At 41.5% G+C, this 22588-nt stretch overlaps 1 pseudogene; it reads left to right on the top strand.

Annotated features, from left to right (window-relative positions):
• The first annotated feature begins 304 nt into the window (after positions 1-304).
• Positions 305-16145, top strand: LOC101827720 (annotated as a pseudogene).
• Positions 16146-22588: the final 6443 nt, after the last annotated feature.

The raw sequence follows: 22588 nt of genomic DNA on the forward strand, positions 1-22588 counted from the left end.
GGACACAGATGCAAGGGAGTGTCACAGCAGGCATAGCAGGGCAAGAAACGGCAGTGTCTAGAGCAAGGGTTAAAACGGAGCATCTAGGTTTCCATGCCCACACAGGAATGACAGGCATCTCATCTAATGAGTGCCATCCTGTCCTGTACCAAGAATCATTCTGAATCCATTTGTTTGGGATATGTGAGGAAGCATGAGTGATAGACTCTCCCAGACAGGACAAACTGGCCACAACACAGCTCTTCAGGGGCAGCTACAAAGTTTCCATCTCATCATTTTCCCACTGTCCTCTTGCTGCCTACAGATAATTTCCAATATGCCCCTTTCTTTGGGACAGAATTGCTCTGAAGCCCTCTGTGCCTGTGCTGAGGAATTCCACACTCTCAGCAGGAAGTGTGTGCAACTTCTCCTGGGTCTCAGCCCAGCTGTGAGTTCCCCAAGCTCCTGTCATCAGACTCTTCTATTTGTTTCCAGCAGTTCATGGACAGTGCCTCCCATTCCCAAAGAAATGGCACACCCATGCTGACTGCACTGACTGACCAGAACCAGATCTCTTCGTGGGCACTCTCCTATCCAGGTGCTCTCTGGTGGGATCTCCCAGGAAACAATGACAGGAAGAACTTCACTGTAACTATCATTGGCCAGAGCACCACACTCTCCTCCCAGTCCATAACAACATCCCAGTGTGATAATATTTTAGATCTCAATGCTTTAGTCCATTCCTGCCCAGCAGTGTCTGCCGGCTTTCTCCAGTCAACACTGCCACATGTACAGAATCAAGGGTATAGCCTGGCACCTTCCCACCAGGCAGGCAGGCAGGCTGCTTACTATGACCACAACAGACTGGGACCCCTGATACCTGGGGAAATCAGGTGGTGCCTGCAGGACAATGACGCTGTGTCCCACTCTGGAACTCAGCCCTCTGCCCTGCAACCAGAGACAGTGATGGTTTCCAAGGAAACTCAGCCAAGGAATGTCCCATCACCTTTCTCCACCTCTGCCATCTCCAATCCCAGGTCTGCTTGAGCCATGCCAGACACCAGACTTCAAGGTTTGTACAGCCAGGAGGACAAGGAGTATGATCTTTCATTAGGTAATGCCCACATAGAGGAAGAATGGGAGTCCTGAGAGGGTAGCTTTGCCTCCAGCTCACCATCCCCATCTTCAGTCTCAATAATGAGATGAAGTCACCCTCCAGCCCAAAGATTCCACCCCCTTAAACTCATTTTCATGTCACTTATAAGAAGTCTCAGAAATGTGGGGCTGGAGGAAATTCAGGGTTCTAGAACTTGTCAGGAGGGATGAATTGGGTGTGGTACCTAACCTCCTATAAACATCGAGCTTTCTGGGGACATAATAGTAATGACAGAAGCTGAAACAAGATAAAGGAAAGACATATGTAATTTTGGAAACTTTACTCCAGACGACCCGCCTAAGAGCAAACTTCCAAGGAAAGGAGAGACACTGTTCCAAGGACAAAGGGAAGGGCGAGGGAAGTCCATATGCCAAGGGAATTCTGTAAACTGTCAGTGGTCACTATGCATAAACACACCATACAAACACAAAGGAACACACAAACATCTAAGAAGACATGACATTGCTCGGTCACCAGAAACAACTGAACAGTATTATGTGTCTCCACACAGAGCTGATGCACTTCTCACTCAGGCAGAGCTAACAGGAAGCCCCGCCCCAGTGCTGTAAGGTCCTCAGTGCTGAGGTGCACTGAAAGGAGGGGAGCAGCTCACTCACCAGGCGCTGACTTCTTACTTCACTCTTTTCAGTGGAGGACATGGAGACGGCCCTGTGATTGACACTTTCAGACCAGACACTGTCTGCTGCAGAGTCCAGACCTCTGCAATGCCTGCATGCAGGATGTTCAGCTTTGGAGACAGCTCATTAACTGCCCACATCCAAAGTCCTTCAGGATTCCTGACATGGCCTCCAGCTCCAAGCCTGGAACAAACAGAGAATAACAATATGGATGAGATGACTGCTGACCCATCCATGCCTATGAAGACCTATGAGTGCATTAAAGAAAACCAACATGCACCTCCTACACGTTACATTTTGGTGTCAGAAGTGAGATCGAACCTGGCTCCAGAAGCTGCCCCATATGCAGCTGCTCTTCCTTGGCCTGAATATGTCTGCCCTGCTGGCTCCAGACACACGACTCTACTACCGCTGAGCTGCATCCAGCAAACAGATGGGTCCCCACCACTTTGCGCATTCCCAAAGCTTGGCAACGCATGATTCCCATCACCACCCCTGCCACGGCTCACAGCCAGAAAGAGCACCCAAGAAGCTGCTGTGTTTGCCTGCTGGTAAGGTTCCACAGTCTCCTGAAATTTCTCTTACAGCCAAGTACTCCTTTACTGGAGGCCTGGCAAACACGGCCCCTTCCTCCCAACAGGTTCCTGCAATCTACGCCAGGCTCTTTCCCTTCCTTTTAACAAAAGCCTGCTCACTAAATTTCTGTAAAAAGCTACTTAGAAAAACACTAGGCACCTGCAACAGAACTTGTTTGGTGGTACGCCTTCGCCACCTACTGACCATACACAGTTACTGCAAATAAAAATCCACCCCCACCCCAAAATCGCTTAAGGTAAGCTTTGTGTTCTGGTAGTATATAAGCTTGTAATAAGATTAACTACTCTGTACATATGGCGAAATAACATTACAATGCAGGATGTTAGGAATTTTCTTATTTCTTGAATGGATGAGTGTAGAGTGTAGTCTTCCTTGCCAGCTGCCTAGGCCCTGCCACAGTTTCAGTCCCCAAATAACACACAAGACACTATATTAATCAGGAAACTGTTGACCATTTGCTTGTTTCTTATTGGCTATCTCTGACTTAAGTATTTAACCCATAATTGTTAATCTAAATATTTCTCTTACCGGAGAAAAGGATCCGGACCTCTTACTCTGGCGATCTACATGGTGTCTGACTCTGCCTCTCTTTCCCAGAATCCTCATTGACTCCTAGTCCCACCTATCTTGCTTCCATATTAGCCAACAGTGCTTTATTCAACAACCAATAAGAGAGACAGATTTACAGAATGACATCTCCCATCAGATGAGATATTGGAAGGGGTTGAGGGCCTAGCTGGAATATACTTTCTATCTGCTGTAGTTTGGTAATCCATATAATTTCATTAAAGAAATGGTTCTAGAATAGGGCAAAAAATGACAAACCTAGTACAAAGAATTCAGGCAATAGAAAATTACTTACAGAATGGTAAAGAAGGTTTGGTAAAAAGATTCAGAATATTCGAAATGATAATGAAGATCTGACAAACAGGTTGAAAAATACGGAACATAAAATTGAATTACTTTCAGGAAACATATGTTCTATATCTATTGATTCAACAGACAGAATAAAAAATGGAACATAATATTGAAACACATAAACAAAAAAACTTTTTCTGTGTCTGATGTCTTCACTAACAAAATACAAAGACTAGAACATAAGATTGAAATACTAACAGAAAGGATTTGTCCCATGTCTGAGAGTAATGGAAAACTAGCAGATCACTGTTTCTGGAAGGCAACTTACATGCCTTTCAGATAATTTCTAAGGATGAGAATATTAAATGTTTGAAATTGTGTATAAATGATGAATCTAAAAAATGAATGGTTCTATGAAGTCCTTAGAAATGTATTTGACCCAAGAACTTCAAGAGCTCAGGGAAACAATGATAAATAGATTGCAGGTTTCAGAAGACCTCCAATCTGATACTTCAGAATCAGACATACAAGCAATAAATAGGTCATGACAGAGGTTTACCTACATCTTTCAGATGCTGGGAAGACCTCCCTAAGGTTGTTATGCCCTCTCCTATGGTCTTCTCAATATCCATGACCGATAAACCAGCAACAAAGAAACACACAAATGGCTTCCTTGCTTATCAATGGGAACTGATACAGATGAAGGACCTAAAAGGAATAAAAGAAGCCATCATTTCGTATGGTCTTCATTTTCCCTATGTCAGGGAGCTCCTGAACTCATGGGCAACTGTAAATAGAGTAACCCCTAGGGATTGGAGCCAATTGGTCTCAGCAGTGCTCAAAAATTCATGTTAAATACAGTAGAGAGCTTTATGGAGAAAAGAGGAAAAAGCCCTGGAGCTTCAAGGATTAAAGAAAGGCTTTGAAGTGCCCCAAGATAAGATTCTTGGTGAGGGTGTTTAAGCTGACACACAGGCTCAGGCTGTGTATGATGAATCTAACTTTTCTTTATGCAGTACAGCAGTTTTGCATGCTTTGGATAAGGTTAATGAACCAGAAGAGACAACAGAACCATATACCAAAGTGGTACAAGGTCCAAGAGAAAGGTTCACTTAATGTTTGGAAAGATTGTCCAGAGCAGTATAATTACAGGTAACAGATTCAGATTCCAGGTGAATACTTACAAAATCTTTAGCTTATGAGAATGAAAGACCACAATACAAATGGGTACTTTGGCCATTAAAAATAAGATTGGTACCATTGGAGGAATAAGTCCTGTATACACCTAACCTTGAGTAAACGATTTCTAAAAGTTTGAAAAGGCACTTACATGCCAAATGCCTTAACCATAATGATATAGAAGCTTGGGCAGCAGAAGCAATTTCCAGAGATTTAAAAATACATGAAAATACGAGATGCTTTAACTGTGGAAGAAGAAGACATCTAAGAAGGAATTGTAGGTAAGGCATTCCTAAAAATAATGTTCCTCCTAGGAATGATTCAAGCAGAAGGCCTCAGACTTCCAGGTTATATAAGAGATGTGGCAAAGGCTGATAGTGGACCAATGAATGTACGTGGACCACAAAAAAAAAGGTAACCCTTTACAATCGGAAACTCCTCAAGAGGCATCTCAAAGGCCTCCATGTCAAAAGTGGTCCAGTCATTCCCACTAACTGTAGAAGATGGCTTCTCACAGGATGATGAGAAGATCCATTGCCTATGGTAAACAGTAATAGCACTGTGGATGACAAATTAGTTATTGAGGATGAATCATTCAATAACTAGAGGAAACGAAAACGTATATTTTGGAAAACTTCTATACAGGATCACAGACCCAAGTTATCAGTTAAAGTGAATAATAATGTAATTATCAGAATTTTAGACACTGACACTAATGTCACCATCATAACTCAAAAACCTTGGCTCTCCAGATGGCCCCTTCAAGAACTAAACATTCCACTGAGATCGACAATTGATAAATGGGACCTCCTGAAACTGAGCAGCTACTGCAGGGCAGAGGACACAGTCAACAAAACAAAACAACTGTCCACAGAATGGGAAAAGATATTCACAAACCTCACATCCAACAGAGGACTGATCTCCAAAATTTGAAAGAATTCAAGAAGCAAGTTTCCAGAACACCAAAGGATCAAATTAAAAAGTGAGGTACAGAACTAAATAGAGAATTCTCAATAGAGGAGTCCAAAATGCCCAAGAGACACTTAAAAAAGTACTCAACATCTTTAGCCATTAGGGAAATGCAAATCAAAACAACTCTGAGATACCATCTCACTCCTGTCAGAATGGCTAAAATCAAAAACACTACTAACAGTTATGCTGGAGAGGATATGGAGAAAGGGATATACTCCTCCACTGCTAGTGGGAATGCCAACTTGTGCAGCCACTTTGGAGATCAGTATGGAGATTCATCAGAAAAATGGAAATCAGTCTACCACAAGATCCAGCAATTCCACTCTTAGGCATATACCTAAAAAATGTACCCTCATACAATAAGGACATCTGCTCAACTATATTCATAGCAGCGTTATTTGTAATAGCCAGAACCTGGAAAGAACCTAGATGCCCCTCAACTGAAGAGTTGATAGAGAAAATGTGGTACATTTACACAACGGAGTACTACTCAGTAGGAAAAAATGGAATCTTGAAATTTACAGGCAAATGGATGGCACTGGAAGAAACCATCCTGAGTGAGTTAACCCAGTCACAAAAAAGACAAGCATGATATGTACTCACTCATATATGGATTTTAGACATGGAGCAGGGCATTGACAGCTCATAATCCCACCACCAGAGAGTCAGGGGTGCAGGGAGGACCCTAAGGGAAATATGCATGTTAACCTGGAGAAGGGTTAGGGGAGGAGATCTCCTAATTGTACTGGAGGGGGGAGAAGTGGAGGGTAGAAGGAGATGGGAGAAAGAGAGAGAGAAAAGAAGGGGACAGAGGAGAACATGGGAGAGCAGGAAGGTTGAGCCAGGGTAAGAATAGAGGAGAAAAGGATGGGAGATACCATAACAGAGGAAGCCAGTAGAAGTTGGAGGAAAGATCTGGCACTAGTGAGATCCTCAGAGATCTACAAGAATGACCCCAACTGGCAGCAAGGCTACCTTAAATGCACTCCCATGATAATGAGAATGATGACTACCTTATATGCCATCCTAGAACTCTCCATCCAGTGGCTGATGGAGACGGAGGCAGACACCCACAGCTGTGAACCAAACTGAACTCCTGGAACCCAGTTGCAAAGAAGAGTGATGACGAAAGGAATCAAGATTGGGCTGGCGAAACCCACAGAGGCAGCTGACCTATACAAGGGGGAACACATGAACCACAGACTGATGACTGATGGGCCAGCATGGGACTGATCCAGACACCCTCCCACCAAACCTGGGTAACAGTGAGGAGGCCATGGCAGTCTGTGGGACCTTGGAAGTGGAGCAGTATTTACTCCTGGCATACAGAAGGACTCTGGGAACCCATACCACATGGAGGGATGCTCTCTCAGCCTGGACACATGGGAAGAACCTGGGCCCTTCCTGGGATGATGTGACAGACTCTGAAAAACCCGCATGGAGGCCCTTGCCCTCCCTGGGGAGTGAACGGGGGATTGAGTGGAGGTGAGGGTTTGGGAGGATTGAGGGCAGGGGGAGGAGGGGAGGGAGAGGGAACTGAAAGTGACATGCGTAAAAAGTTAAATAAATATATACGTATATTTATATAAAGAAGTAAATGTTCACTTCTTAGGGATTGGAACCCTATCTCAAGAAAAACAAAGAATGAGAATGGTTGACTGTATAGGGCCAGATGGACAAAGAAGAATGAGGTCATATGTCGCAGATATCACTATAAACCTCTGGGGTTGTGATCTATTACAGCAATGGAACACTCAGATTAAAATTCCTCCTGTGTCAGATATGAATCATAAACAGCTCTTAGTGGTAGAAAAAATATTGTAAGGCACTACAGTAAACAGGCACCAAACATACAGGATGTACATCTACAGGATGCTAGTGCCACACCTACAGAGGAACCAAATGCATTAGTCTTAAAATGATTTACAGATGAACCTGTTTGGGTAGGGCAATGACCTAAGACCTCTGAGAAGCTAGAGGTTTTAGAAAAGTTGGGCCAGGATCAGCTAAATGCTGGACATATTGAAGAATCCACCAGTCTGTGGAATTCTCCTGTATTTGTTACCAAGAAGTCTGGTAAATGGAGGATGCTTACTGATCTGAGAGCCATCCATAAAGTAATTCAACCTATGGACTCTCTACATCCTGGGATGCCATTGTCTTACCTGATACCTAAAGGATGGCCAATTATAGTAATTTATCTAAAAGACTGCTTCTTCACTATACCTTTACAAGAAAAAATATAGAAAAAAATTTGCCTTCACAGTACCTACCTATAACAATTCTCAAACAGTTAAGAGATTTCAATGGAAGGTTGTGCCACAGGGAATGTTAAATAGTCCTACTTTGTGCCAATATATTGTGCAAAAATCTTTGGAAATAATTCACAAACAATTTCCACAATCCATAATTTACCATTATATAGATGACATACTTCTAGCTGATTTGAACGAAGGAATGTTGGAAAAGATGTTTGAGGCAGTAAAGGAAATTTTACCTAGCTGTGGATTACAGATGGCCCCTGAAAAAATCCAAAGAGGAGGTTCTATTAATTATTTAGGTTATGAAATAGATCTACAGAAAATTAGACCACAAAAAGTACAGATCAGGAGAGATCATTACCAAACTCTTAATGATCTTCAAAAACTATTAGGAGAAATTTCTCAACTACAGACAATTATTGGAGTAGAAGGGCATGATTTAAAACACCTGAAAATGGCCCTAAAATGAGACAAAGACTTAAATAGTCCATAAATATTATTATCAGCTGATGCTGAAAAGTAATTGGAATGGGTAGAAAAAAGAATATGAGAAGCACATGTGGACCGTGTGTATCCAAAACTGGACTGCATTCTGGTCATTTTACCATCGACAGAATACCCCTCAGGAATTTGAACGCAGAGGGAAGACATCATACTAGAATGGGTATTTCTGCCACATAAACAGAATAAAAAACTGAAGACATATATAGAAAAGATCTCTGATTTGATATGAAAAGGTAAGTTAAGGCTTCATCAACTGACTGGAAGGGACCCAGAAGAGATTATTGTACCTTTAACTAATGAAGAAATTTCCTCCTGAAGGAAGGATAATGATTATTGGCAAAGTGCTTGCAGTAACTTTTTGGAAACAATTAGTAACAATTATCCCGAAGCAGAGAGAATCAAATTTATAAAGAAAACAATTTGAATCCTTCTATGTATTGTTAAAAAAAACACCAATCTCTGGAGTTCCTACATTCTACACTGATGCAAACAAGTGAGGAAAGGCATGTTATAAATCAAGAAAAGTAAGTAAATTAGTACAAAGTCCTTACAACTTTGTGCAAAAGGCAGAGTTGTATGCCATCCCCATGACTTAGGGATTTTACAGAGCCTCTCAATATAGTTACTGATTCTCAATATGTAGAGAAAGTCATCTTACATATTGAGATCGCTGAATTTATTCCTGATGATAAAGACTTAACCTCATTGTTTATATAATTACTGGAAACTATCAGAAATAGAGCTCATCATAGATAGATAGATAGATAGATAGATAGATAGATAGATAGATCACATATCACACATCAGATTCCATATGGGTCTGCCAGCTCCTCTAACACAAGGATGAGATTGATCATTTATTAATAGTAAGTGTGGTAGAAGCTTCAGAATTTCATAAAACACCATGTTAATAGCAAAGGCTTAAAGGAGGATTTTTCTATCACTTGGCAAAAACAAAGGAAATATTATGAACCTGCCCCACCTGTTCATTCTATAATCAAACTCCATTACTAGCAGGCAGTAATCCCAAAGATATTTGCAGAAATGACATTTGGCAACTGGATGTGTCTCACTTTCCATAATTTAGACGTTTAAAATATGTGCATCATACAATAGACACATTTTCAGGATTCCAATGGGCTACCACTCTTAGCTCTAAAAATGATGATTCTGTCATCACACACCTCTTAGAGATGAAGGCTGTTATGGGTACACCTGCACAAATAAAAACCGACAATGCTCCAGCATATGTCTCCAGAAAATTGGAACACTTTTTCAAATATTATAACATAAAACACGTAACTGGTATACCTTATAATCCTACAGGACAAGCAGTGGTGGAGAGATCTAACTGAACCTTAAAAGAAATGATCCATAAACAGCCGGGAGAACAAAGACCCCCAAACACAGATTACATAAGGCTTTATTAACCTTAAACTTCCTTAATGCTAATGAGAAAGGGCACACAGCTGCAGAAAGACACTAGACTACAGAAAAAATTTTGGAACTAAATCAGCTGCTGTATTTCAAGGATGTTATGAACTCAGTTGGGAAACCAGGATATGTGTTATGTTGGGGAATGGGTTTCCCCTTTGTTTCTGCAGAAGAGAAGCTTTGGATTCCATCAAAAGTGATCAAGATTCAATCTGAACAGGAGAAATCTCAGGAAGAGGAAAGACGACAGCTCATGTGCAAAGTCATATTCTACGATGCATAAGGAGACTTCACAAAAGGAAAGGGAAGTGTTTTGTTTTTGTCTTCACAAGAAAGTCAATCTTCAAACATTGAGAAAATACTAAATGTATGGATACCTGAAGAAGAGAGGATGACTAACCAAAGGACCACCAAACAAACACAAATCTTATGTTTGGTATCAATGTCTAATTCTCTTAGCCTTGCACTTATAATATGTATTTCTCTTTACTTCCTAAGGCTCTTTTGGTGCCAATTCACTTAAACTGAAGCTGGCTTTGGAGTTGGATTTGGCTGTCCTCCTCTAAATCCAAGCATGTTGGTAAAATAAAATTCAGAGTTTTTGCATTAAATTTAGGAGTCACTTGATGTAAGACAGAAGAAAACAAAATCTAGGGATTGCCACCTGTTTATATTAGGTTCTTTCTCTGAAAGTCTAATTTCCCTCATATTTACTATCTTCTTTATTGTTTCCTTTCCCAGTATGAATACATATAAAAGTTGAAATATCTTTGTTGATATTAACCTTTGAGTTTTTGACAGAGAACAAGGAATTGCCTAACAGCAATCTTCAAATACTTTGGAAAGAAAATGGGGCCCCACTTCATTGACTCTACCTGATCTGACTTGATGCATCTAAACTGACAAGTACCACCCTGAAACTGATTTGGGACTTGTAAAGAGAAGCTTTTCCTTGCTAGCCGCTTTGGTATATCACCCGCCAGTCGCCTGGGCTCTGCCACATTGTAGTCCCCAAATAACACACAAGACACTGTATTAATTATGAAGCTGTTGGCCTTGCTTGTCTCTTACTGGCTAGCTCTGCTTTAAGTAATTGCCCCATCGTTGTTTATCTAAGTATGTCTCTTAGCGGAGAATACTTCCGGGCTCCTACCCCATGGCGTTACATGTTGACTCCTGTGTTTTCTCCTTCCCAGAGTCCTCCTGGACTCCTAGTCCCTCCTATCTAGGTTTCCTATTGGCTCAACAGTACTTTATTGACAAATGCACAGGACTTCCCCCAACAGGGACTACATTGCTCTATACAACTCCAGACTAATTAACTGATATGGTGCACCTTCTACACTCTGGCCAGAGCCTCAGACAAGAGCTTCAATCAAGATGAGGACTTCAGTCAAGAACTTCAATCATGCATCTCCCGCCAAACACAGACTGGGTACAAACGTTGTAGTCAGTCCACTAGAGTCTTTCAATACACTAACATTTTCTTCCTACAGGATCCCATGATGTTATCGTAGTTCCATTTCAGCAGGAAGTAGTTCTGAGACTACTATGCCCCCTTTCCCTTCTGTTGTTTAGCAGATAACAGACACGTGGCCAGAAAAACAAAGATTTACAGTAAAGTCAGATTCCAATTAAATAAAACCTCTAAAAGGTTTATGGTGTGTTTAAAAATATGTGCAGGCTTGGGAGAGAAAAAGAAACAGGATAGTGGAAAAATGTAAACAAAGAGAGGAGCTAGGTGTGGTGGCACATGCCTTTAATCCCAGCACTCAGGAGGCAGAGGCAAACAGATCTCTGATTTCAAAGCCAGCCTGGTGTACAGAGGGAGTTGAAGCACTGCCAAAGTACACAGAGAAACCCTGTCTCAAAAAAAAATAAAATTAAAAGATACAGAGTAATAAAAAAGCCACATAAAGATGGAAAATACACAGAGAGTCTGGATTCTGTATGCTATTGTGTTTTTCAGTAGTTTAATTGCAAAAGAAGGAACAACTGATAAAATACAATTGATTATAAGTGCTGCTGAATTAATCCAACTTATATATTTTAAAAATGTTTTGACTTCTAAATTTAAGTATAAGGATATGTTACTTTGAAAAAGACATTTTATTTGTGTTTCCAAAGAAAATGAAAAGCTGTAGATTCCTTCTAGACTTCTTTGGTTTGATGAAGCAAGACCTCCTGAAGCAATGTCCCAGGCAGTCCAGCATTTGAAACAGCTGGAATGATACACTGTACAGACCAAAACAACAAGGACTTACCCAGGTTTCTGTGTTTTGTCATGATTCCTGTGGTATGGACAGCACCCCCAACCTGCAGGAAGCAGTGTGGAATAAACAACATCCTCATTCCCAAATATTGTTTAAATATTTGGTTTCATTTTACAGGGTTGGTTTTAAATGGTAATGATCACAGTCAATCTCTTTCTAAAGTGAAAAAAGGGAATATGATATGGAATGAATAGTTTGTATTGGTATTGATTTTCAATTATTAATACAAATTTAAGGTCAGTTATGTGATATGTATATTTCTTCTCTTGTTTAGGTATTCTGTTTGTATAATTCATTTAAAAAATGTAATGTATAATTAAATACAGATTATAGTTACCTGTAATAGTCAGAACTTACAGTTACATAAGTTAGGTTTTCTAGACAGATGATGTTTTCTTTAAATCTTGCTAGATGATAATGGACTAAATATTGCATTTATAGTTCTTGCTTAATAACTGCCTTTTTATATATTTTACTATGTGCGGTGCCCACGCCACAAGCAACTCCGAGGTATCAAGAAAAGAAAGACCAGATGTCCAGCTGTTTGTACTAAGAAGTGTCTTTATTTTGCAAGTGCTAAGAGGTCTCTCTCTTGTAGGAGAGAGCAGTTTTATACAGTCTTACAACACAGTAGAAAAACGCCAGGTGGAAGAGAGCGTGTTTTCTTCCTGCTAGATGTTGATGTCAGTAGGGCAATGCGGGGGCAGTAAGCCAGAACTAGAAAACAGGATGCACTTGTGGCTATCAGCTGATAAACAACTCAGAGACCCTTTGGGGGCTAGGCCCCAACAACTATGCTAAAGTCAAAACCTTCTTTTATTTAGACAGAAAAGAAGACATAATGGGGGAAGTCCTTCTGTGTATATGTGAACAAAGCACTGTTGGCCAATAAGAAGCAAGATAGGTGGGACTAGGAGTTGAGGAGGATTCTGGGAAAGAGTGGCATAGGCAGTCATGATGTAGGACACCAGAGCAGTAAGAGGTCTGGACCCTTTCTCTGGTAAGAGAACACCATGTAGAAATACTCAGATTAGCAGTTATACATTAATAATTAAGTCAGAGCAAGCCTATAATAAACCAAGCAAATGGTCAAGAGCTTCATAATTAATATAGTGTCCTGTGTGTTATTTGGGGGCTGAGACAGCAGCGGGACCTAAGCAGTGGGTGGGAAGACTACACATTACACAACACTCCTCCCTTTAGCACACCCCGGCATGCAGCAGCCCCTGAACTACACTGAGGGTGAAGCTAGCTTCTGATACTTCCACTTTGGGAAGCACTGGCATTAGTCTGGGAGAGTCAGGGACTCTGCAGAGTGTCATGGTCCAGTATTGATTTTGAAGACATGACCATACTTGTGTCAGACTTTCACCTTCCCCAACTCTTAAACTCCCTCACTGACCTAGTCCAATTGGAAGATCCCCCAGCAACACAATCAAAAGACATCAGAGTCTTCAGGAGGGATCAGGCCCAGGAAAGCTCCAGCAGTGGCATCTTCACATACACAGAGGTGAACAAGAAACACCAGAAAGCCTTTGATGTGCTTCATGGAGATCCTCAGGCCCAAATCCAGTGCCAGGTCCTGTTGGAGGGAGAAGAGGCTGCAGGCATTGCTAAGGCCAGTGAAGGGGCTATTGACAACAAGGCCAAGCACTTGGGTAGCATAGCTCAGAAATCTTCACACAGCAGGCCCAGGATATCTGCAAGTGATTACTTAATTTCAAAGCAATTAGCCAAAATCTGTAGTGGTGATAAAATAAATCTCTTTGACTTTAATTTTCATTATACTAGTTACCAAACATGGAATGTTTCCCAGAGTATATGCTATATAGTGACCACACTCCTGCTTTTAACACACTTCCTCCAATTTTGAACCTCTTACTTCACCCCTTAAATCATTAGTAGTCTGGGACAGAGCTCTTCCTCCATTGTCATGAAATGAAATACAGAATTTCAGGTTTACACAAACAGGGGCCCAGCTAGAAGTGAACATACCCATTGTTGACTATCTTCCTGAGATGGTTTAATTTGATTACTATGTTTATCTCAAGTTGTATACAGTTTTTAAAGCATCCATTTAATATTTTAATTTATTTTGTGTGTGTGTGTGTGTGTGTGTGTGTGTGTGCATGTAATCCCCATGAATTCCTGTGCAACACATGTGTGGAATGTCCAAGGAGGCCTAAAGAGAGCACCAATTCTCTGGAGTATGGAATTCACTGAGCTTGAAACCCACCATGAGGCGGGGCGTTGGTGGCGCACGCCTTTAATCCCAGCACTCGGGAGGCAGTGGAAAGCGGATCTCTGTGAGTTCGAGGCCAGCCTGGTCTACATAGCGAGTTCCAGGACAGCCTCCAAAATAATACAGAGAAACCCTGTCTCGAAAAACCAAAAAAAAAGAAGAAGTCAGGTCCTCTGACTTCAACCTGGGGACTGCAAGAAGAGCAAGTATCCTTATCTGCTGTGCCGTCTCCTTGAGCCCCAGTTGGATCTGCATATTACAAGCAACAATATTTCATTTTCACAGTGGCTGAAAGGACTTCACAGTCTATTTACATCACATGTTCTTCAATCATGACAATGCTGTTGGACACCATGCTTGGTTCACTAATGTTCTGCACACAGTGCTGCAGTCAACACTGATGGGCAAGTACCTCTTTAGTAAATATATTGAGTTCTTTGGCAAGGTTTACATAAACCCTGCAGTAGGGCAGATTTGTCTTTTGGAGGACCCTCTATACTGGTATCCAAGAAGACTGGAAACCTTCCTATACCCACCAGAAGATTATAAGGATAGCATTCCCTTCTGATAACTGCCTCAGCGGTGTTTCCTGTTTCATTCCTAGGTGGTCTTTGTTGGCAACTCCTGCAGCCTCACTATGTATTTCCCTGATACATCCTGAACTGACTCTCCTTTATCAGCAAATCAGTGACGACTTTCTTTTTATTGCTCATTTACTAAATGGGTTGACTTCTTTCTCATTATTTAAATATTTTGTCTAATTGTAAATCATGCTCATATTAATCCTCTGACTGAGGTATCAGATTCTCTTGTTGTGGAAGTCTGCTGCTCAAGCAGAGATCATAGGAAGCCCTGTCCCAATGCTATAGGGACCTAAGTGCGGAGGGTCACTGAAAGGAGGGAGCAGCTCACTTACCAGGCCCTGTCTTCTTCCTTGACTCTTTTTCAGTGCTGCAAGTGGAGAAGAGACATCAATGGGATTGACACTTCAGGCTGCCAGGTATTCCTTCTGCTGCAGGGGAGTACTCAGCAATACCTGCCCCCAGGATGCCCAGATAAGGACAACACCTTTTCATGGGGACAGATCATGAACTGACCCCATCCCCAGTCTTTCAGACTTCCTGGCCTTTCCTCAAGCTCCAAGCCTGTAACAAACAGAATAACAATTTGGTTCAGATGACAATCAATCTATTTTTGCCTCTGGATGCCAGTGAGATTACAATCAAAATTCCAAGAGCAACAACTCCTCCCTTTAGTACATCCCAACATGTAGCAGGCCCTGCACTACACTGAAGCTGTTAGAAGAAGACAGAAGTTTTTATCATATTACCACCTTGAAAAGTAGCAGCCTCACTGAGGATGTGTCCACAGTGCTGCAGAATGCCATGGGCTCACATCAAATTCATAGTTAAGGCTACACTGTTGACAGATATTCACCTTCCCCAATTCTTCAACTACCTCACTGAATTAAACCAATTCTGAGATACCACAGAATCCCAGTCTAAATCCTCCACAGACATCAGGAGGGATGTGACACAGTAAAGATCCAGTGCCATCACCTTCACTGAGGTGAAGTAGGACTGGAAAGGCTCTGGTCTCCTTGATGGAGCTCCTCATTCCAGAATTCAGCCCCTGTACCTAGTGGAGGGAGAAGAGGCTGTGGTGTGGGCAGTGCTGGAGCCAGTGAGAACATATTGACAACATGGTCAAAGACTTAGATGGAAGACGGGAGAAAGTCCCATGCTGCAGGCCCATCAAAGCAACTTGGGCTCAAGGACAATATAAGACAAAGATTAATAGAGAAAACAATTTCAAGGAAACAGAGTAATGAAGAAGTCTAGGAACAGAGTCAAGGCAGAAGAGAAGCCCACTATCACCAAGACCAAGAGGAAGAGGAAATCACCTGAGCTCAGCCATGACACCTTTGAAAATCCTCAAACCCTTCTCAGCATGCACATTCAGGAGTCCATGAAGGGCCCTCACCCAAGGCAGAAGAAGGGTGGGGAAAAACTGGCATCTCCTGAACCTTCAAATCTTTGTGATACTCTGTGATCCAACAGTTTTATAGTTTGTTGCACTTTAGCCTCTGGGGTGTATGCCATTGACTTTCTACAGGCTGACATGTAGGAAATGGAATACATATATTTATTGACTTACTTTTACTTTATTGAGACAGGGTCTCTCTTCATAGCTCTGAATGTTCCAGAATGATCTAAGTAGATCAGGCTAGCCTGGACTCACAAAGATTTGCCTATCTCTCAGCCTGTATCTGAGTCACTGACTCAAGATTTCCATGACCAAAGCAATGCTCCAACAAGCTGGTGGAATCAAGTTTCTTTCTCTACAACTCAGATTTATTACTCTGAAAAGCTGCTTTGTTCCAGTTATAGGACACCAAGGCCTTACCTCATAGGAAATGTGCTTTTGTTATCCAGGTAATTTTGTGCAATGTTACCATTGCACTTCTACTTGTAAGAAATATATCATCAGAAATTTACTAAGAGGTTGCATTTGACTGGTCATTAGATTTTCATGGTGTATCTCTTTTCATGATATCTAATCTCCAAATATAGTTTTGGTCCAATACTCTCCATTCTACACAAGGGCTATTTGTTTTCCAGAGTAACCCATGTAGAAATTGTTCATTAGGCAGGCTTGAGAAGAACCCACCACCTGTATCCAATGATACTCACAGGAACAACTTTGGGTACAAGAGAATGATGAAAAGCAATAGCGTAGGGAGGTCTCCGGTTTTATCTCTCTGTGTGTGCTGCACCTACAGATTTGGGGACTGCCGTGAGACCACTGTGCTTCACTTTACAAATAAGGAGTGATACACAGGCACTTGTATGGAAATTTTCTAACTTGGATATTATTTTAATCTGTATGTTTACAAACAAAGTGACTTGTAGAAACATTGCTCATTAAAGCACAGTAATATATTGTTCATATTAAAGCAAATAACATAATGCTACACTTGTGTTGAATTCTTCTCATTGACTTTAATTCTCATTGTACTATTTACAGAATAAGCATTTTAAAAACCATATCTTGTATACAGAGCAAAGTAACTCTGTTACCACAACATAGCCATTCCTTACCTCTGATCACAAATCTTAGGTGAATTGCCTTCAATTTCATGAATGCACACATGTAGATATGTGCAATCTATGATCAGAGAGATAGCAGAAGGCGATATTTGGCTGGGACTGGATACATTTGGTACAATATGATTATTTGAGGAAACATGAATTCTCCTGCAATCAACTTGACTGCATTCATCCTTTTTTTTGGTTTTTGCAAGACAGGGTTTCTCTGTATTGTTTTGGAGGCTGTCGGTCCAGCCCAGCCTCGAACTCACAGAGATCCGCCTGCCTCTGCCTCCCGAGTACTGAGATTAAAGGTGTGCATCACCACCGCCCGGCCTGCATTCATCCTTTTTGCTGAGACAAGTTCCACTATGTGCAGATATCACCTCTTCCTTACCCATTCCTCTGTTATTAGACACCAAGTTCAGACCCTAACACAGATATTCCTGAAATGTGGCAATCTGCACCAGTGTAAAAGGCAAAATCATATTCATTCCAATTGGAACAATATGGATGAGATAGGTCATAGACAAGGATTGTGATATTTAAAGAAACTCCGTTCTGAAATACACACAGAGTATAATACTAAACATTACAACCACCAACTTTAGAGTGGTTCACATGGAAACATTCCTGGGAAGTCTCTCCATTTGTATATTCTCTAGCATCTAGAAAGATCATGTCCCTCCAGGAGCTGGGGCATCAAACAGAAGTAATACCTAGGATGAGATGCTAAGTCATCATGACTTTTCCTGATCCTTCTACAAAGGACTCTTAGGTTCCCCTGCCAAAGACCTTGCTGTGACTACATCAGTCTGCTCAATTATTCTTACTGTCTGCATCCCTCCTACATGATCACTCCTAAAATATCACAATGAGGTGTTGGTTTGTTATGGTGTAAAAAGCACTACTACACTATTCTACTCAACTACTCTAGCTCTCAATTCTATTGCACTCATGCTAGCAAGGCAACCCCTGAACCCTGGGTGGACTGCTTTGTGCATGATCCACTTCTGAGGATCAGGCAGACATCTCACTACAACAGCATCCACTGAGTCTCAGCAGCCTAAGCAATTGCCACTCTCTCATCAGCAACTAAAACTAATGGAAAAGAGGATGTCAGGCAAGGAGGCAGACTGGGACGTTATATCTGCATCAGGGCAAAGGTTTAGAAGGGAACTGTAGAGAACCATCCCTTCCATTCAACCACAAAACAATTGGCTTCCCACTGGAACCTTTGGCCTCCTGAGTCATGTATTGGATCACATTACAAGGTGAGAATTCCCTTCTGTGTATGTGTTTCCAAATCAAATTGGAAAAATGTTGCTAATATACATACCAACTCTGCCTTCATTGGATCATTGTGTAGATCTTGCTTGACTTTTTAATAGTGTAGGAGAGACAGCCCCAAACCTAATAGGCCAGTTTCTGAGCATTCTCCCCCAAAATGGCAGGACAACGTATTTGGTTTATGAAGCCAGCCTGCTAGCAGGGAGACACATTCTGGCTTAGAGTAATTCTGAATTCCTGATATACTGCAACTCAATCAATGGGAAAATCATCTAATACTTGCTAAAAACTAACAGAAGGACTCCTTTCCTGGTCCCCACTTCCTTCTACTTGCCCTCTCCGGGATCTCCTGGACTGGGAACTGCAGCAAGCTCGACTCCCCCGCTCCCAAGGACCAAGCGACCAGGAGCCTGCTGAGAGAGCCTGTAGTTATAGTGGGAGATTTAAACACCCCACTCTCACCACTAGACAGGACCACCAGACAGAAACTCTACAAATAAACAAAGGAAACAACAGAAGTTATGACCCAATTGTGTTTAACAAACATCTATAGAACATTACACGCAAACACAAAAGAATATACCTTCTTCTCAGCGCCACATGGGACCTTACCTAAAATCGACCACATACTTGGCAACACAGCAAACCTCAACAGGTACAAAAATTGTAATAACCCCCTGTATCTTATCGGACCACCATGTTTTAAAGTTAGAATTCAACAACAACATAAATTGCGAAACCCTACAAACTCATGGAAATTGAACAACTCACAATTGCAACATTCCTGGGTCAAGGAAGATATAAGAAAGAAATTAAAGACTTTCTAAAATTGAATGAAAATGAAGATAAAACATACCCAAACTTATGGGACACTTTGAAGGTAGTATTAAGAAGAAAGTTCATAGCACTAAGTGCACATATGAAAAACCTGGAGAATAGTTACACTAGAGAATTAACAGCACAACTGAAAGCTCTAGAACAAAAAGAAGCAAACTCACCCAGGAGAAGTAGACACCAGGCAATAACCAAATTGAGGGCTGAAATCAATAAAAGTCAAAACAAAGAAAACAATACAAAGAATCAATGTAACAAAAAGTTGGTTCTTCAAGGAAACCAACAAGATAGACAAACCTCTGTCCAAAATAACTAAAAGGCAGAAAGAGAACATGCAAATCAACAGTCAGGAATGAAAAGGGGAGCATAAAAATGGACACTGAACTAATCCAGAGAATCTTCAGGGAATACTTTGAAAACCTGTACTTCACAAAATTCGAAAATTTAAAGGAAATGGACAATTTTCTGAATAGGTATCACTCACCAAAACTAAATCAACAGCAGATAATTAATCTAAACAGACCTATAACCCCTAACAAAAAAAACAGGTCCAGATGGCTTCAGTGCAGAATTCTACCAGAAATTTAAAGAAGACCTAATTCCAATGCTCCTCAAAGTGTCCCACACAATAGAAGCAGGAGGTTTGTTGCCAAACTCTTTTTATGAAGCTACAATCACCTTGATACTCAAGCCACACAAAGGCACAACTAAGATAGAGAACTACAGATCAATCTCCCTCATGAACATTGATGCAAAAATATGCAATAAAATACTAACAGATCGAATCCAAGAACACATCAGAAAATCATCCACCATGATCAAGGAGCCATTATAGGTTTGAAGACAGATCTGGCACTAGTGAGATGTCCAGGGGCCTACAAGGATGACACCAGCTGGCAATCTAACCAATAGTGGAGAGGCTACCTTAAATGCCCTTCTCTGATAATGTGATTGATGACTTCCTTGTATTCCATCCTAGAGCCTTCATCCAGTGGCTGAAGGAAGCAGAGGCAGACACCCACAGCTAAAAACCTAATTGAACTCCTGGAGCCCAGTTGCAGAGAGGGAGAAGGGATGAGCAAAGGGGTTATGACTTGACGGGTGAAACCCACAGAAACAGCTGACAAATAAGGCAGAGTTCATAGACCCCAGACTGATAGCTGAGAAGCCAGCATGGGACTGATCCAGACCCCCTGGGTGGGTGTCAGTGAGGAGGCCTCAGCATCCTTTGGGGCCTCAGGCAATAAATCAGCATTTATTCCTGTCATCCAGATGGACTTTGGGAGCCCATTCCACATGTAGGGATGCTGTCTCTGCCTGGACACATGGGGAGGGCCTAGGCCCTGCCCCAGATCATATGACAGCCTTTCCCCATGAAGGGTTTCTCCCTTCCTGGAGAGTGGGGTGGGGATTCGGGGAGGAGTTGGGGAAGGGTTGAAGGGGGGGCCAGAGAGGAAAGGTGGGAGAGGGAGATGGGATTGATATGTGAAGCAAAGTTGTTTCTAATTTAAATTTAATTTAAAAATAATGAAGGAAGGAAGGAAGGAAGGATGAACTAACAAAAGGATCAAAGAGCCTTAACATTTTAGGATGTCTTGAAGATCTTCTAGGCCAACATCTCCTGACACTTACACACACCTCTGGCACCTGGAATTGGGCAGACATATGGCTTTTGGCAGAGCCATTTTCCACCCATTCTGGATGCCATCTTTCAGATCCTTTAACCTATGTTCAGTCTTCTTAGAGATACTGTCCCAAACCTTTCAGGCACTGAGATGATACAATGATGCCCTCCCTGAAAAGAAACATTCCCTTCAGAGAATAAAGCCCTACCACTGCCAATTTTATTAGGGGACAGTCTTCCTGTAATGTCAGATTCTCTAGGAAATGAGCAAATCCATTCCATTACAGGTTGAAACCTCCCATCATGGGCAGCTGTTGATCCCTTAAAAGAACAGGATTAAACAAGCATGTGTATTGCTAGAAAGCACTACCTTAAGAATTAAGAAAGTCTTTGTATTTTAGATCAAGCAACAACTCTCTTTAACTCTGAGTTTTCATCACTCTCCTAGGGCCAAGGAGCATCTTAACACCTCTTAGGAGTCTGCCAAACTCAAAAAGTTCCCTTCACATTGACCCAAAGACAAAAATCATGACCACAGTAAACCTGTCCACTTAAATTCATGCACATCTTATATATGATCCACAACAACATGGTAGAAGCAGGTGCCTTGTTAGAGGCCGGCGGAGTTGCAGAAGGTATTAACTAGTGTTCAGATGTCAACCCACCAGAGGAGTGATACTCTGGTGTAGCTTAACTCTGTCCATTCAAGCCCTGCACAAACATCAACTCTGAAAACTTATGCTCATATTTTCTGAAGCAGTGGGATGATTCCCCAATGCATGCATTGTAATGTGTTATCATATGTGATGTGTATATGTAATATTGTGATTACATCTCTATGTTATGGTAACAGATATCTGTGGCTGGTCAGCAAGATAAATTTTCATTAAGTGATAATTACTATATCTAAGAAATATGCAAGGACATGCTTCATAACTAGATCTATTTTGCCTACCTGGACTGTAGACACTTACAAGCCTGCTTTGTTCCTTTTACACAGACTAAATGCACACTGTCACCTCATTTGTACAGCACAACACATTCAATCTCAACAAAGCAACATCTGGAGGTATCACCATTACTGACTTTAACCTCTATGATAGAGCTGTAGTCCTGAAAACAGCTTGGTATTAGCACAAAAATAGACAGGTAGACCAATGGAATAGAATTGAACACCATGAGATTAATGCACAAACTTATGAACCCTTGATTTTTGACAAAGAAGCTAAAATTATACAATGGAAAAAAGAAAGCATCTTCAACAAATGGTGCTGGCATAACTGGATGCTGTCATGTAGAAGACTGCAGACAGATCCATGTTTATCACCATGCACAAAACTTAAGTCCAAATGGATCAAAGACCTCAACATAAATCCAGCCACACTGAAACTCTTAGAGAAGAAAGTGGGAGGTACCCTTGAACGAATTGGTACAGAAGACTTCTTCCTCAACATAACACCAGGAGCACAGACACTGAGATCGATACTTAATAAATGGGACCTCCTGAAACTGAGGCGCTTCTGTAAGGCAAAAGACACAGTCAGCAAGACAAAAAGGCAGCCCACAGAATGGGAAAAGATATTTACTAACACCACATCTCACAGAGGGCTGATCTCCAAAATTTGCAGAGAACAGAAGAAGCAAGTCTCCAAAACACC

Source organism: Mesocricetus auratus, unplaced genomic scaffold (assembly GCF_017639785.1).
Source record: "Mesocricetus auratus isolate SY011 unplaced genomic scaffold, BCM_Maur_2.0 contig_11309_pilon_subseq_42789:76024_obj, whole genome shotgun sequence".
Classification (NCBI taxonomy): Eukaryota; Metazoa; Chordata; class Mammalia; order Rodentia; family Cricetidae; genus Mesocricetus; species Mesocricetus auratus.